This window comes from Rhododendron vialii, chromosome 13a, assembly GCF_030253575.1.
Source record: "Rhododendron vialii isolate Sample 1 chromosome 13a, ASM3025357v1".
Taxonomy (NCBI): domain Eukaryota; kingdom Viridiplantae; phylum Streptophyta; class Magnoliopsida; order Ericales; family Ericaceae; genus Rhododendron; species Rhododendron vialii.
This window is the reverse complement of record NC_080569.1, coordinates 8,894,825-8,908,715: the sequence shown is the minus strand read 5'-3', so window position 1 is coordinate 8,908,715 and position 13,891 is coordinate 8,894,825.

The window sequence follows — 13,891 nt, the reverse complement described above, 5'->3', positions numbered from 1 at the left end:
ACACACAACACAAACACAAGGTGGGTGTAGATAGATCATGCAAGTATGATTGTTCCGCGGAATGCAGAAACGGATTCACCCACTTTCTACTGTTTAACTTGTGTTTCTTCTTCTTCTTCTGTGTATCCCTTGATGGCGGAATATTCCTAACTTCAATTCATCAACTCCAAAACGAAAACTCTGGGGACCGACGACGAGTAAACCGACAGGGGCTCACTCTGGATCCCGCGCGAATGATCTAAGTCGTTCAATAATTTTATAAAAAAAGTAATGATTTAACAGGAAAAAAATACAAATAATCTAGGTTAACGAAACTTCGCTATCTTATTTTGAAATTTGCCAAATAAGCTAGTTTACCAAACGTCCTAAAGTTTTTTATTACTATTATATAAAATAACGCCCTTATCTAATAATCATAATGTACCGAACCACTTGCGCCCTTTGCCACCAAAATAAAAAATAAAAAATGAAATTTATATCTAATGTTGTCGTGAGTTTTCCTTTCATTGCATAGTTTCTCCCAACCAACGAGTATGTCTATGCCCTCTAGATTCGCAAATTAAAACATGCTAGCTTAGGTTAATTTGAATTGCCTTGGGATCCAAACGGAGAACAATATGCATTTTGACTTCCATTTGCAAATATCTAACAAGAAAAATACAAATTAATATTCAAGCTCGATTTCCACCTTATATTATTGTATTCACTTGCACGCCAAAACTGGCAAAACATATTACTATATCAACGAAAGAGAATCCCAAATTCCTTTTTTGAATTTTTAACTTCGATCAACTCTATTCCTTTTTGTTTTATTCTCTAATGGATTAAGCTGCGTTTTCTTTTTTTCTTTTTTTGTTGTCAATGTATTGGATTTTCTATTTAACATTTCAATTAGACTGTACTAATAGAATCCCAAGTCGTTGTGCATGCCTTGCCGATCCTATATTCTTGCCGATCCTATATTCTAACATATACGCCTAACTTGGAACACTGTTGTATTGGTCATACGCTCCTAAAAATTATGCTATAAAATGAACCAAAGCTATTCTAGTCATTTAAAATCAACTTCCTAATTAAGTTGGCAAGTCACTGTTGAGCGAATTTCAAAAACTTAGCAATGTCTATCTACATGCTATTTTCTGCTCCAAGGTAATGTCAAATTTAGACAAGTGAGCTTAATTAGTTTCATTAAAGCTTGTTTGTAAGTGTCAAATTATTATTATTATTGTGAAAAAGCGTGTTTTGTGAAAGTGGTTAATTCCAGCCTAAGTTAAGCATAGCAGGTGAGAGATGGCCCTCACAGGCTTTGTTTGGTTTACATTTTAGAAAGTTATTTTTGAGAGTTGGAGTGGTAATGAGTGGAGAGAGATAGAGAGAAATATTTATTGGAAACTGTGCCGAGAGTTAAAAGTAACTCTCAAAATGTTAAACCAAACGGAGTGTTTATCTTCCTTTTTCTTTTCTTTTTTCCTCAGTATAGATGGCCCTCCAATTTATGAAAGATAATTGAACTAATTCGTTTAATAATTCATTTAGATATTTACTTTGTCACAAAGTCTCAGATTCTATTATCCTCGCCCGCAATTTTTGAAGCGGCCGCCTCACCCCGACATGTCACCGCGTGAAGCGGCGGTTGTGGAGGGACTGTAAGAATTAATCGATTGAAGTGCGCACAAGCTGATCCGAACATCTTTCATTATTACTGCTCGAGCTAGGCCTGTCAATGGACCGGATCCGATCCGGATACAATCTGAAAAATCCGATTCGAATCCGATAACGTCGGTCTGATAATCCGAATCCGGTAATTCAAATACGGATCGGATCGGATTAAATCCGTTATCAATCCGAATCCGAACTTTATTTTTTTAAATTTCTTTTAAAAAAAACTGTAAATTTTTTATTTTGAAAAAAAAATGTTTATGAAGTTGTATTTTTATTATTATTTTTTTTAAAAAAATATTTTTTTTTTCTAAAAATTTTGAAGTAAAAAAGTTTTCGGATCGGATCTGAATTTTTCGAATCCGGATCCGAATTACCACTATCGGATTCAAGTCTTATCGTATTCAGATCCGAATTACCACTATCAGATTCGAGTCTTATCGGATCCGAATTGAATTTGAATCTATCAGATTTGACCCATTGACAAACCTAACTTGAGCCTTTGAGGAAGTTTGACCACAGGACAGGCATATGCCCGTACCCCACCAAAAGGGTGTACAAATCCGAATAGTAGTATGAAACTAGGGGGAGACCATTACCGTACCCAATATTCAATTTTCCGTCGTTACCGTACTTCAATCAACGACTATTAAAGCTAAGTTAAAGAAAAATGTTGTCAGATTGATTCCATAGGAGCTATGTGCCTTGTAGACTACAGTTACTGCTTTGAAAATATAACCCTATGGTCAATTACATTATTCTTCTCTCCACGTTTTTTTATATTGACTGGATTAATCAGTAATCACATGATACAAGTAATCGTGGAATCACGTACGTGTACTAGGATGTTATTATTGCGAGTTTTGGCTCGTTTTTTAATGGGCATTCCGACGGTGTCTTTGACCATCCCTTCGGTTTGACCTTATAGTACTTCCGTCTAGATGGTCGTCTAGTGGTCATTGTATTTAATCCTAGCTCTATGTATTTAATCCTCTGGTATGATTGATAATGCAACCGACTCTGTAGATATGTTATTTTGGAGCTTCTTTTTATTTTATTTTATTTTATTTTATGTATTGTGATATATATACATCTGGTTTTGCATAGAGTTTTCAAGAGAGCTTGGTAAGAGGCAAAGTTTGTAGCTCTTTGGAGCATTCAATCTCTTACTTTGACTCGTAAAACTTTTTGATAGTTGACAGTTCGTAGAGTGAGTTTACATCGCCAGTAAAATGAATCATGTAAAATCTACATATCTTGTGTGTGTGTGTTTTTGCTTTTCTCTCTATACTCTATTGCTTAGTTTGATTTTGTTGCTCTTTATCAACTCATAAATCGCTTCAGTATTATAAGTTCTCGTTTTGCGAACCGAACAAATAATATTGGGACGGAGGGTGTTGTAACGCCCCGACTTTTCGGGGGCAAAATAAAATACTTTTTTCGAAAATATTTCTAAATAAATAAATAATTTCAGAATAAAGGTTTATCTATTACAATCACAAGATAAATTTACTGATTTAAAATACATTAACTTCAGAGTTGACTCTAAGCTTGACACAAATCCCGAGCATACTCGATCTCCATCCCTGGTATTCTTCTTGTGTCCGACTGCTCCTCCATTGAATCCTGCGCCCTCTGGCAAATTGATCGCCGAAACAATCGATTTACCAGGATACAGACGTATCCGTGAGTGATAAATCACCCAGTAAAATAATCCAACCCAACTACCCCTCTTACTATACAGTTAGCACGCAGCAGGATAAATATGGTACGAAGAAGTAAAACAAAGATTTTTCACATAAATTGATTTATTACTATCCATTATCCTATCGTGCGATCTAAGATCTCCTCCACGGGATCTTTTCTCCCTAACCGCTAGCCATGCTCGGTCCCATGAGATCACTTCCCTTTGCTGTCGCAGATATACCGAGTGTGTGCACCCCAATCACTACAACAAGGGGAAAGCTTATCATGCCTGAATCACAATTAGGGTTCGCTTATCTTATACACCACTTCACAATCATCACATTCATCACTGGGCTTACTTTGCCAGTTTTAATTCATCATTCATCATTGGGCTTACTTTGCCAATCATCATTCATCACTGGGCTTACTTTGCCAGTTTCAATTCATCATTTCCACCCGCCAAGTTTTATCATCAGAAAATATCACTGGATCACCGCCAGGTTTTATCATTACAATCATCGCTGGACAACCCGCCAGGTTTTATCAACACAAAATATCGCTGGACCACCTGCCAGGTTTTATCATCACAAACATCGCTGGACCACCGCCAGGTTTTATCATCACAATCATCGCTGGACAACCGCCAGGTTTTATCAACACAAAATATCGCTCGACCACCTGCCAGGTTTTACCACCTGCCAGGTTTTATCATCCCAAAACGTCACTGACCAACCGTCAGGTTTTATCATCGCAAAACATCACTGACCAACTGTCAGGTTTTATCATTGCAAAACATCACTAACCAACTGTCAGGTTTTATCATCGCAAAACGTCACTGACCAACCGTCAGGTTTTACTGTTACAAAATATCGCTGGTTCTTTGCCAGGTTTTATCAAAACATCACTAGACTACCCGCCAGGTTTTATCAAAACATCACTGGACTCCCGCCAGTTTCAATTCATCACTGGGCTTACTTTGCCAGTTTCAAATCATCACATCCAACTCATCACATCTCAAAATCCTGCCTGCAGGCATTCTAAAAATAAAACTTTCCAATTCATCCATTACCAAGTATCGTCTAGGTGAATTCTATTCGCATACCATCCCATGTCTCTAGGGTCCAATCTAGCATTCAAATCAAGTATCGGTGCAATATACAATTAAAACGAATAATAATTAAAACAATTAGTAAGCAATGCAATCGCGCAACCTTTTATGAATGGGCCGTTGCCCTTAATCTCGTATGGCCAAGATGAAAATAAGTAAGAACTTTTTAAAAGAATTAAAAAAAAATATTTTTCTAGGCTCCCATTAATTATTTCTAAGTAATTAGATTGATAAAAAAAACCAATTAAATACATTAATTAGGTAAAAATATTAGAATAATTAACATGACCTTAATAAGAGTCCTAAAGGTCTTATGCAACCAGTAGAGTGTCAAAAGTTGGGTTAGGAGAGTCACGGAATTAATTTAAATAAAGACGTTAAATAAAGTGGCCGAAAGTGAAGTAAATAGATAATAAATAGTTACTAATTAAAATATGTTGATATTAACAAAGTTTCATCTTCGGAATGTAAGGAGTTTAAATAAAATTACTCGGGCATTAATAATATGGTTTATAAAGTCGTAAGGTTATTTTGATTGAAAACACTATAAAAATAACAATAAATGGTAAATTAAATAAAAAAAATATTAATTTAACAAGATATCATCTTTGAGATGCAAGGAGTCTAGAAAAAATTAGTTTGGGCGTTAAAACGTTGTTTGGAAGGTCGCAAAGATTTTTCGTTAGTAAACTTGATAGATAACTAATAAATAATTCAATAAATAGATAATTAAATTAAAAAAATATGATCTTAACAAGTTATGATCTTTCAGGTGTGAAAAGTCTAGAAAAAATAGTCCGAGCGTAAAAAATGAGGTTTGGAAGGTCGCCAAGTTGTTTCGAAACATTTAAAACTAACTCAATCTACCAGATAAATTAAACGGATATAATTAATACGTTTTATACTAAGATGATATTATATTGTAAGAAAATAATATCAAGTCAGTAGTTTTTCATAATATTAATATCACAAAGATTGTAAAATAAATATCATAAGGGTCGTCTTCTACGTAACTAATTACAAATAAAGTGTCGAGCTCAAAAATAATATCAAATTGGTGAATACGGCAGAAAACGCGCATTGAACTATATTTTTTTCATTCGGGACATAGGGTTAAGCATATAAACACTTAATATACTTAGAGAAGAGGTTGGATAGGATTATAATACCTTGAATTGGATCGAATTGATTTTAAACTGAAACTTAGAATTTCGAGAAGACAACTTCGGGTTCTTTGATCAGGGGAACTTGGGACCGAATTGGACGACGTTTGGTGATGCTAGGAGTAGTAGGAAGAGATTGGAATGGTCGGATTGAGTTTCGGTTGGGTCTTGTGTGGGCACACGCCCCAAAAATTTTAATTTTTGTTATTTTAAAATATCGAGTGCGGCCCTCTTTGAAAAGCGCGGCGAAACGCTTCGATTCAGAGTCGCCACTCGGGTTTTAGCGGTTAAAACACCTAAGGAACCGAACTCGAAAACGTTTGCCACGTTTGTTTGATTTTTGAAAAAGGCTTGTAGAATGGACCGTCGTCACCTTCGATATCTGAGGTTCGGGAGCCAGGTTACGAGAGGGGAAGGGTTTTATGGCACCCCCTCTCACCCAATCCGGAGATCGGTCTCTACTCAGGCATTTTCGTAAAACGTTTGCATTTTTCTCTCTTTTGATAATTTTTTAGCCAGTTAAGGAGGGGAAACTGTTAATGGGGGTTAAAACTGTAACAAGTTGTGATTATGTGACAAAATGCTTTATGAATGATTTGCTTGCAATGATAAATATAGATTGAGAACAAGCACCGAGAGCAACCTGAGTAAGTTAGAGTACGCTGTATTTGAAGGAACGTGGGCAGGCTCCACACCAGCATGCACTGGCCGAGCCACTGCATGTTGATCAGACCTGCGCACGCCACACCTAAACTGACGTACTCCACTTATCTGGTTTCATAGTCTTTGTTTGCAATCCTCTGGGCTCTGGAAAGGGACCAGCGCACACCCAGGACAAACCACGCAGTTTAATAGAACAGAACATATACAGTTACAGACAAACGAAATGGCTTCAAACCACAAAAAGCAGCAGAATACCCCAAAAACAGTGTGGGGACAGGAAGAAGGCCAAAACTAAGCTAAGATGCAAGGGCCAGCCACTGGATCCTGGGTAACACTGCCGTACGCTAGTTGTAGAAGACCGTACGCCTGTTTGTCCTTCATCCAGTGCTTGGCTTTACATCATCTGGGTTCTGAAACACGACCAGAAGGATCCCAGAGGCCTTTTAAACAAATGAAGGAGCAAGCAATAACTACCATAGCTAAGCAACTCTAAGTATACAGAAAGCAGCGAACTGGTTATTAGCATGCTTAGGTGATTGACAGAAATGTAAGCTAACAGAAATGATGATCAATGATCCCCACGCCAGTAGTGTAAGTACTGCCATGACTGGCGTACGACATAAGGTTACTGGCGTGCGCCATGTCTCATCTCACGCAACTGTTGTATTTCACCAGTTTAAGGCCAGAACTAGTATTGCTTACTAGCCTGAGCCTTACTGGTTCCCCTCAGGAGATGAAAACAGAAAGGAACACAAAGGTGGTATACCTTTTTGTATTGAGATTTGAAGGTGGTATTGAGCTTAAAGGTTGAAGATGGAGGTTGGATGGTGACTGGACATCAATGGGGTGTATGAAAGTGAGCTGCCCTCCTTTCTCTTTTAATGGGAGAGGAGAAGTAGAGAGCAAGAGGAGAGAAGAAGAAAGAGTGCACTCTTTAATGTGACTAACCCCTTGCAAATGAATGCCGGGGGGGGGGGGTAATTATAGAGGAGAGAGGGACTGAAGAGAGACTGAGATCAGTTGGGGCTAAGGGCTGTTTGGCCTTGAGAGGGAGCCTCCCATGCATTAAATGCATGGGACATGCCTTGATGGGGGGTGTAGGAGAGAAGGGGGACGTCCCTGCCGAACGCAATCATCAGGGAGACTGTGGCCGACGTCAGGGTGGCACAAAAGTCTCGTCCATGTGGTTGAATAAAGTTGATTTGACTGAGATTGACTGGCGTGCGCCACATATGGACCAGCGTGCGCCAGTGAAAACTGAGTCAACGGTCGATGACCAACACGTGGCAGCCAATTGGCGTGCGCCAAGGGAATAATGGCGTAAGCCAGTTTGGGTTTTGCTGGGGCTGTTTGGCTCTGGTTTGAAGGGTTTGAAGGGGGTTTTGAAAGAGGTTCGGGACGCTCAAAACTCAAATATACCATCGTCCCTGTTCTCGACCACAATCATCATTGGGGAAATAAAACATCGAAAAAAAACGTTCTCTAGACAGTCCAGAATGGGGTGTTTACATCTTGGTATGAAACCCACTTTTCTCTCTCTTTCTTTCTCTCTCTAAAACTCCATGGATTGGAGCTTGGTTTTCTCTGATTTTTCTCTCTCTTTTGGATTGGTGGGGCATGAAAAATATTGTGGTGTAAATTTCGTGGGTCAATGGGGAGGGGTTATATAGGTGAATTTGGAAGAGGTTGGATAAGAGTGAATAAAGTTGGGCTCATGGGATTTGGAATGGACGAATTTGGCTTGGTTTTAGGGTTAGGGAGGAAGTAGAGACTTAGTAAGAGACGGAGAGATGGAAGAAGTTTGAGGTGAGGGAGGAGAAGGAGTGTGCTAGGAAAATTTTAAAAGAATGCATGTATATATTACATGCATAATTGTATTAAAAAAAAAAAGGAATTGCATTAAGAAAAATAATTCTAATAATATTATATTTAAGAAAAAAAAATTGGGTCAAAAATTCGGATCGTTACAGGAGTACTTAAGAGTCATGTACCCTAGTAAACTGTAACAACCAATTAAGTAGATTAGCTTAATAGTCAACTACAGGTAGGAAGTCGATTGTGCATTGCCTCTCCCTCTTTTTCTGACTTCGGTTTTCTATGTTTAGTTGGGGACTTCAATATCCCATTACTGAAAAATGCAGCAAAGTCTCTGCAGGGTCTACCTGTTGACTATAAATTTTCCAATGCCATTCTTTGCAATTAATAGGGGCTAAAAACTATAAAATTTGGACATGGGGTTTCCACCAATCCAGGCTTAATTTGTGGAAACAGGGCAGGGCAGTTAGGGGTTGGTGGTGCCTCCCAAATTCCCAATGGAGTCGTGATGATATTGAATTATGCCTACTGACCCTTGAGTTTTTGGCCCCTTCTGATTGGCGGATAAGCTAGCTAGAGCTATCCTTAATTTGGAGTAAACAGAATCTGTGGTTATCAGGGTAAAAAATACTATCTCCGTCCATTTTTAAGTGTCTAGCTTCGTAACTCCAACTTATTAAAGATTGAATAACCCTGTGATTCTCTTAAATAATTTAGGGTCTCCGGGCCAAAACATCGACTAATTTAGACTCTGATTATTTTACAATTGGTACTTTAATGCTCGTGACATTTTTTTCTTATCCTATATAACTTTATCCGTATTTTTTTTCATGAGATTGAGCTATTCGACCTTTAGCTAACGTATAGTCGATTGTACAATGTATTACTATTACTCTGTTCCACGACTTCACCAAATGTGAGATACACACCCGAATGTTTAATCCAATTTGCCTCTTTTATCGACATACAAAAGTGCTATAGTACTATCTCCGGAAGAAGGAAAAAAGTATCACACATTCACACGAACAAGTAACTACTCTTTGGAATTTAAAACGTAAGATGTGGTGTGAATGGTGTTAGCCGAGATGAAGAATTTTGGGGAAGCAAACTGTATGGAATTTGTGTGTCTTTATGTCATCTTTAAATGATTCGAATTTGGATGAAGTCTCTGTCACGCTTATCCATCTATACGACGACACTAATCACACATGGGGATGAAGTACTAGAAAAGTAAGTTGGCCTAAAACTTGTTTCATCACATGCCATGCTTCCCGGATGTGTGTGAGAGGGAGGGAACTTAAGACATTTTGAGTTCGAAACTTGGCAATTTCTTGAAGTACATCAAGTCACAAAAGTGAAATTTCTTGTGAATCCCTCAGTTCCAGCGTGGATGGCCTGCCTTTGACCGGAGCGAAAGGGGCATAACCGAGGTCCACGTAAGCTGTCTCGAACACCCCTAACCATCGAGAAAGAGAGAGAATATAAGGCTGCTCTTAGCCATTAGGTGCAAGTGTGCATGTGGTGGAGAAAACAAAGGCATGTGGGTTGGTGAAAATTGCCAAAGTGTAATTAACAACTGATGAAAGTGCCAAACGGAGCAACTGTCCAACACCTTATCTATCTATCATCTTTTCCCTCCATGTGATATTCAATACCACATCCAATTTTTTCCTAATATAAAAAAAACAAATTCACTTTAAAAATCGCCTGATATTTTTGAAAAATTCTAAAGGTCCAGGGCCCATTAATTAGGCTACTCACCCCATGAGGTCACCTCAAGAATCAACAAAATCCTTGGATCATCATTAATTTGGTTGACCAACTGATTTCCATCATATGGATGGGAGAGCAAAAACCCCACATACCAGGAAAACTTAAATAAACTATTCGCGCCGTCCCATCTCACCGTTCGTCTCGGTAATCGACGGTCCGAATTTTAAATAAATTATTCCCGCGAATGGTTTATTTAAAATCTGGACCACTCAAAATACTTTGGAACATATGACATTGTTCGCCTCAGTAAAAAAGTTTTTCTCAACAGAAATTAAAGTTAGTATAATATAGATGTTGACTTACTTAAAATGGGTAAGGTTCGTAACATAAAATATTGTTATTCGTATGGGTTAGGGTGGATAGGCATACTTTTAGTACCAGTAATTTGCTATTAAACCTTATTATTAATTATCAGCATCTCATGGCCACTAACTTAATTTTGTTTTCAATCGTTCATGATTTCTTAGTACTTTACTTCTGTGGTACTATTTCTTAGGTGTATGCCCTCCTAGCTTATATGTTTGCCTGGTTTTTCAATGAGAAATTAAGTTACCAAAAAAGAAGAAGATAATATCTGTCCACATAACAATTGCGCAAACATGCAAAATTGGATCACATGAGGGTGTTCGATTCCACTTGTGATAGACAAAAGTAGTGATAGTTCGTGGCTAGACAAGACAGAAATCATGCATCGGTGTGCATGTTCACTAGCTTCTTTGGTTGCAAATAGCTGCCTGGCCTGCTTAACGAGTAATTATTCAGCAGGTTCGGAAGCACAGTCACGTAATGCTCTGGATCATTCTAGTAATTACGCATACTTATGTGTGGGATCTACACATTTAATCGTAAACTCCACGAAGATGTGTAGTGTTCAAGTTCGTGCTCTAGGAGTACTGAATAATTAGACCTACTTGACCGATTTGCAACAAAGTAGTAAAAAGGGTCGTATCAAAATAAACAGAGGTTATCAGTCTGTCTCAAAACCTAGTTTTTGTTACGCACACATGATTCCGGTAGAGATAACTGTAGTATACTTGCTCACAGCCCCAATTCTTGCACAATTATCACATGAGAGAAAAGGGTGGTATCAAAATGTCCAACCGATCGAGGGTGTTAATTAGTAGTGTTTTTGTATGGGTGTCTTTGGTTGGTTTCTTGCCAATCGAGTGTTTGGGTCTCGGACTGGGCACAGGATTGTTCTTACCTTTGTTAAAAATATGATGCCGTTCTCCTTGTTCAATTTGTCTTTGTAACAACTTCAAAGATGAATGAATTTTTTTTGTCGTTCAAAAAAAAAAAAAGTAGTGTTCCTGTATATATGGATAACCACGCGCGCGCGCGCGCACACACACACACACAAATATATATATATATATATATATATATACAGTCAGTCTTAAATGAGGGAGTCCGCATTTTAGTTAAAATGCGGAGCTTCTCATTTCTCCTATTTCCCGATCGAATTTTGATGATCCGAGCCGCTCAATGTGTTCAGAACGTGATTTTTCCCACTTGCAAGAAATCGGCAAAAAAAATGATCGGAAAGGGCTTCATCCGAGCAGTTTTTGTTTGAACCGTTCGATAAAAAATAAACAAAAACTGCTCGGATGAAGCCTTTCCCGATCATTTTTTTTGTCGATTTCTTGCGGGTACTCTTAAAATCACGTTTTGAACACATTGAGCGGCTTGGATCATCGAAATTCGATCGGGAAAGAGAGGTCCGCATTTTATTAAAATGAGGTGGTTTTCATAAGAGACGAAATCAGAATTTAAGCCTAGAGTACTATTCCGTGGTGTTCTTTCTTACGTTCCTCCATCACTCTAATAATACTATGCTAATTGACTCAAGAATTTACGTGTACCAAGTAGTAATTAATTAACAACAGAGCGATTAACGTCTTGTATACGTTGAGGATAAATGCATAGAAGAATGTCAGTTCTCCCGTAGAATTTGTTGATGCCATGGACATTCTCACCTGTACATATTAATTGTATCGATCCGGAACCATGTTTTGAAATCAAGTTGTGGTACTAGTAATTAAGAATTTCCCTCCAAAGTCAGAACCAAAACAACACAATAAAGTAGCGTAGTAGTTTTAAAAACTAGTACTATGATTAATTTGTTGGCCAGTGATGAGTACTTGTGCAGTAAGTTTGGCATGCATCACAGCTAATCAAAGACATTTGCCGGCCCTTTTATCATACCCTGTGGTTGAAAGTAGGGACCATTTTTACTGCTTCATAACATGCCATACCATTCCCCCTCCAATACTCTAATACTAGAAACTTAACGCTTTACTAGTCTTTTTCTATAGGAGAGATTATTTGGTTTTCAACTTTACGCAATCCCCACAAAGAAAACGTCTAAAGTTTCTCAAGCAAAGCAAATATAGAATCATATCTTGGACTACTACTTCCTCTCTTTAGAGTTACCAATTGAATTGTCCTAGGAGTTTGAAGCTACTAACAAATGGGCACAACGATGTATATTAAGGTAGCTATTCAATATCCTCCCTCACGTGGAAATGAAAGAAACATGATGTAAATGAGGAACAAAAGCAACCTGCAGAGAGAGCATGAACTCAAGAACTGGCATGTCGCAACTGGAGCTCTGATGCCATGTCAAGTTATCAGTTGTTTTAAAAGCTTAAGTGGTTAGAAAATAGGCCTAACAATATATATCAAGCTATTCGATACTCAGCACTGCCACCATATCACTCGCTATTGGCACTGTCCTTCTTTTACTTTTCCTCTTTTCCTCTTTTCCTTCCTTAATTACTCTTGTGATGCATAAAGAAAAAGAGGAGAAAACACAAAGAATTTCTATGGATTTTCTATACACTTTCTCCCCTAAGAATTTCTGTTTTGAGGATGCAATTTCATTTGCAATCCAAATCCTTCGGTTGTAGTTTGTATTTCCTATATACAATTGATAATTCAAACAACTAAATTCTTCATGGTTTCAGATCAAAAAAAATTCTTAATGGTTGTCGAGCAAATCACTAAAGCAGATAATTAAGCTAATCAAACATTCAACCTAATCGAATCTCATTCTTCTTGGAAAAGTTTACTATCTGCAAAACCGCCAATTGCACGGTGCGGTCCAATGCTAGGGGTGCGGAGAAACTTTGCCCCTATATTTTTCTGGTAATGCAGGGTGTTTCAGGCCAGCTTACGCGCACTTCGAACTAATTCCTACAATCTCTTTTATAGCCGTTTCACATGCTTAGGCGTGGGGTGAGATGGTCCCAAGAGTTGCTGGTAAGGAAAATCAAATACAAGACCTTAGGAGGGAGCAAAAAGTCTCGGGTCAAGACCGCTGGACCAAACCTTGGCCTAGCTTTACTCCTATTTTCATATGCCTAAGTACTCAAGGACTTTGGTTTTATAATATGTCCCAAAATCACTCCGACATAGAGCTAGTACTCAAAACCAGTTGAGGACCAACTACCATACCAACCAACTTTACTCCTCAATATTCCTAGACCAGAAAGGGTCCAAAATCTTGCCCTCAGAAAAGTAAAAATGATTGAAGGTTGGTTAGGAAGGCAGAGGGGAGAGTTTTTCATTTACTTTTTTTTCAATCTTGGGGAGGGTCGTTGATGTACTGAAATCAATTGATGGAAATAATTGAAGTCACCCCCTCCACATGCATGGAAAGGCCACACCATGGTCCGATCCACCATTTTCTTTAGCTCAATGGTCCACATTTTACTTGTGAACTGGGAAAAATTATGACCGAAAATCGTTTCTTCGCGACTAAACTAGGTGAGCATGACCAAGCAGAACAATATAAGATTAACTATTTGTTTTTTCCGATTGGTAAACGTAAAATTGAGGAAAAGGGGAAGTATAATATAGATATAACTAGCGGAATTCCATGCCGAGGCACTCAAAAAAATAAATTGACTTCAAACGATATTAACCACTTTATCGCAATATTAATCACGTCCCACAACACCCAATCATCTTCAGAAAATCCACTTTGAGTTTGAAATAAACTCATAGATCTAATCAATTCAAA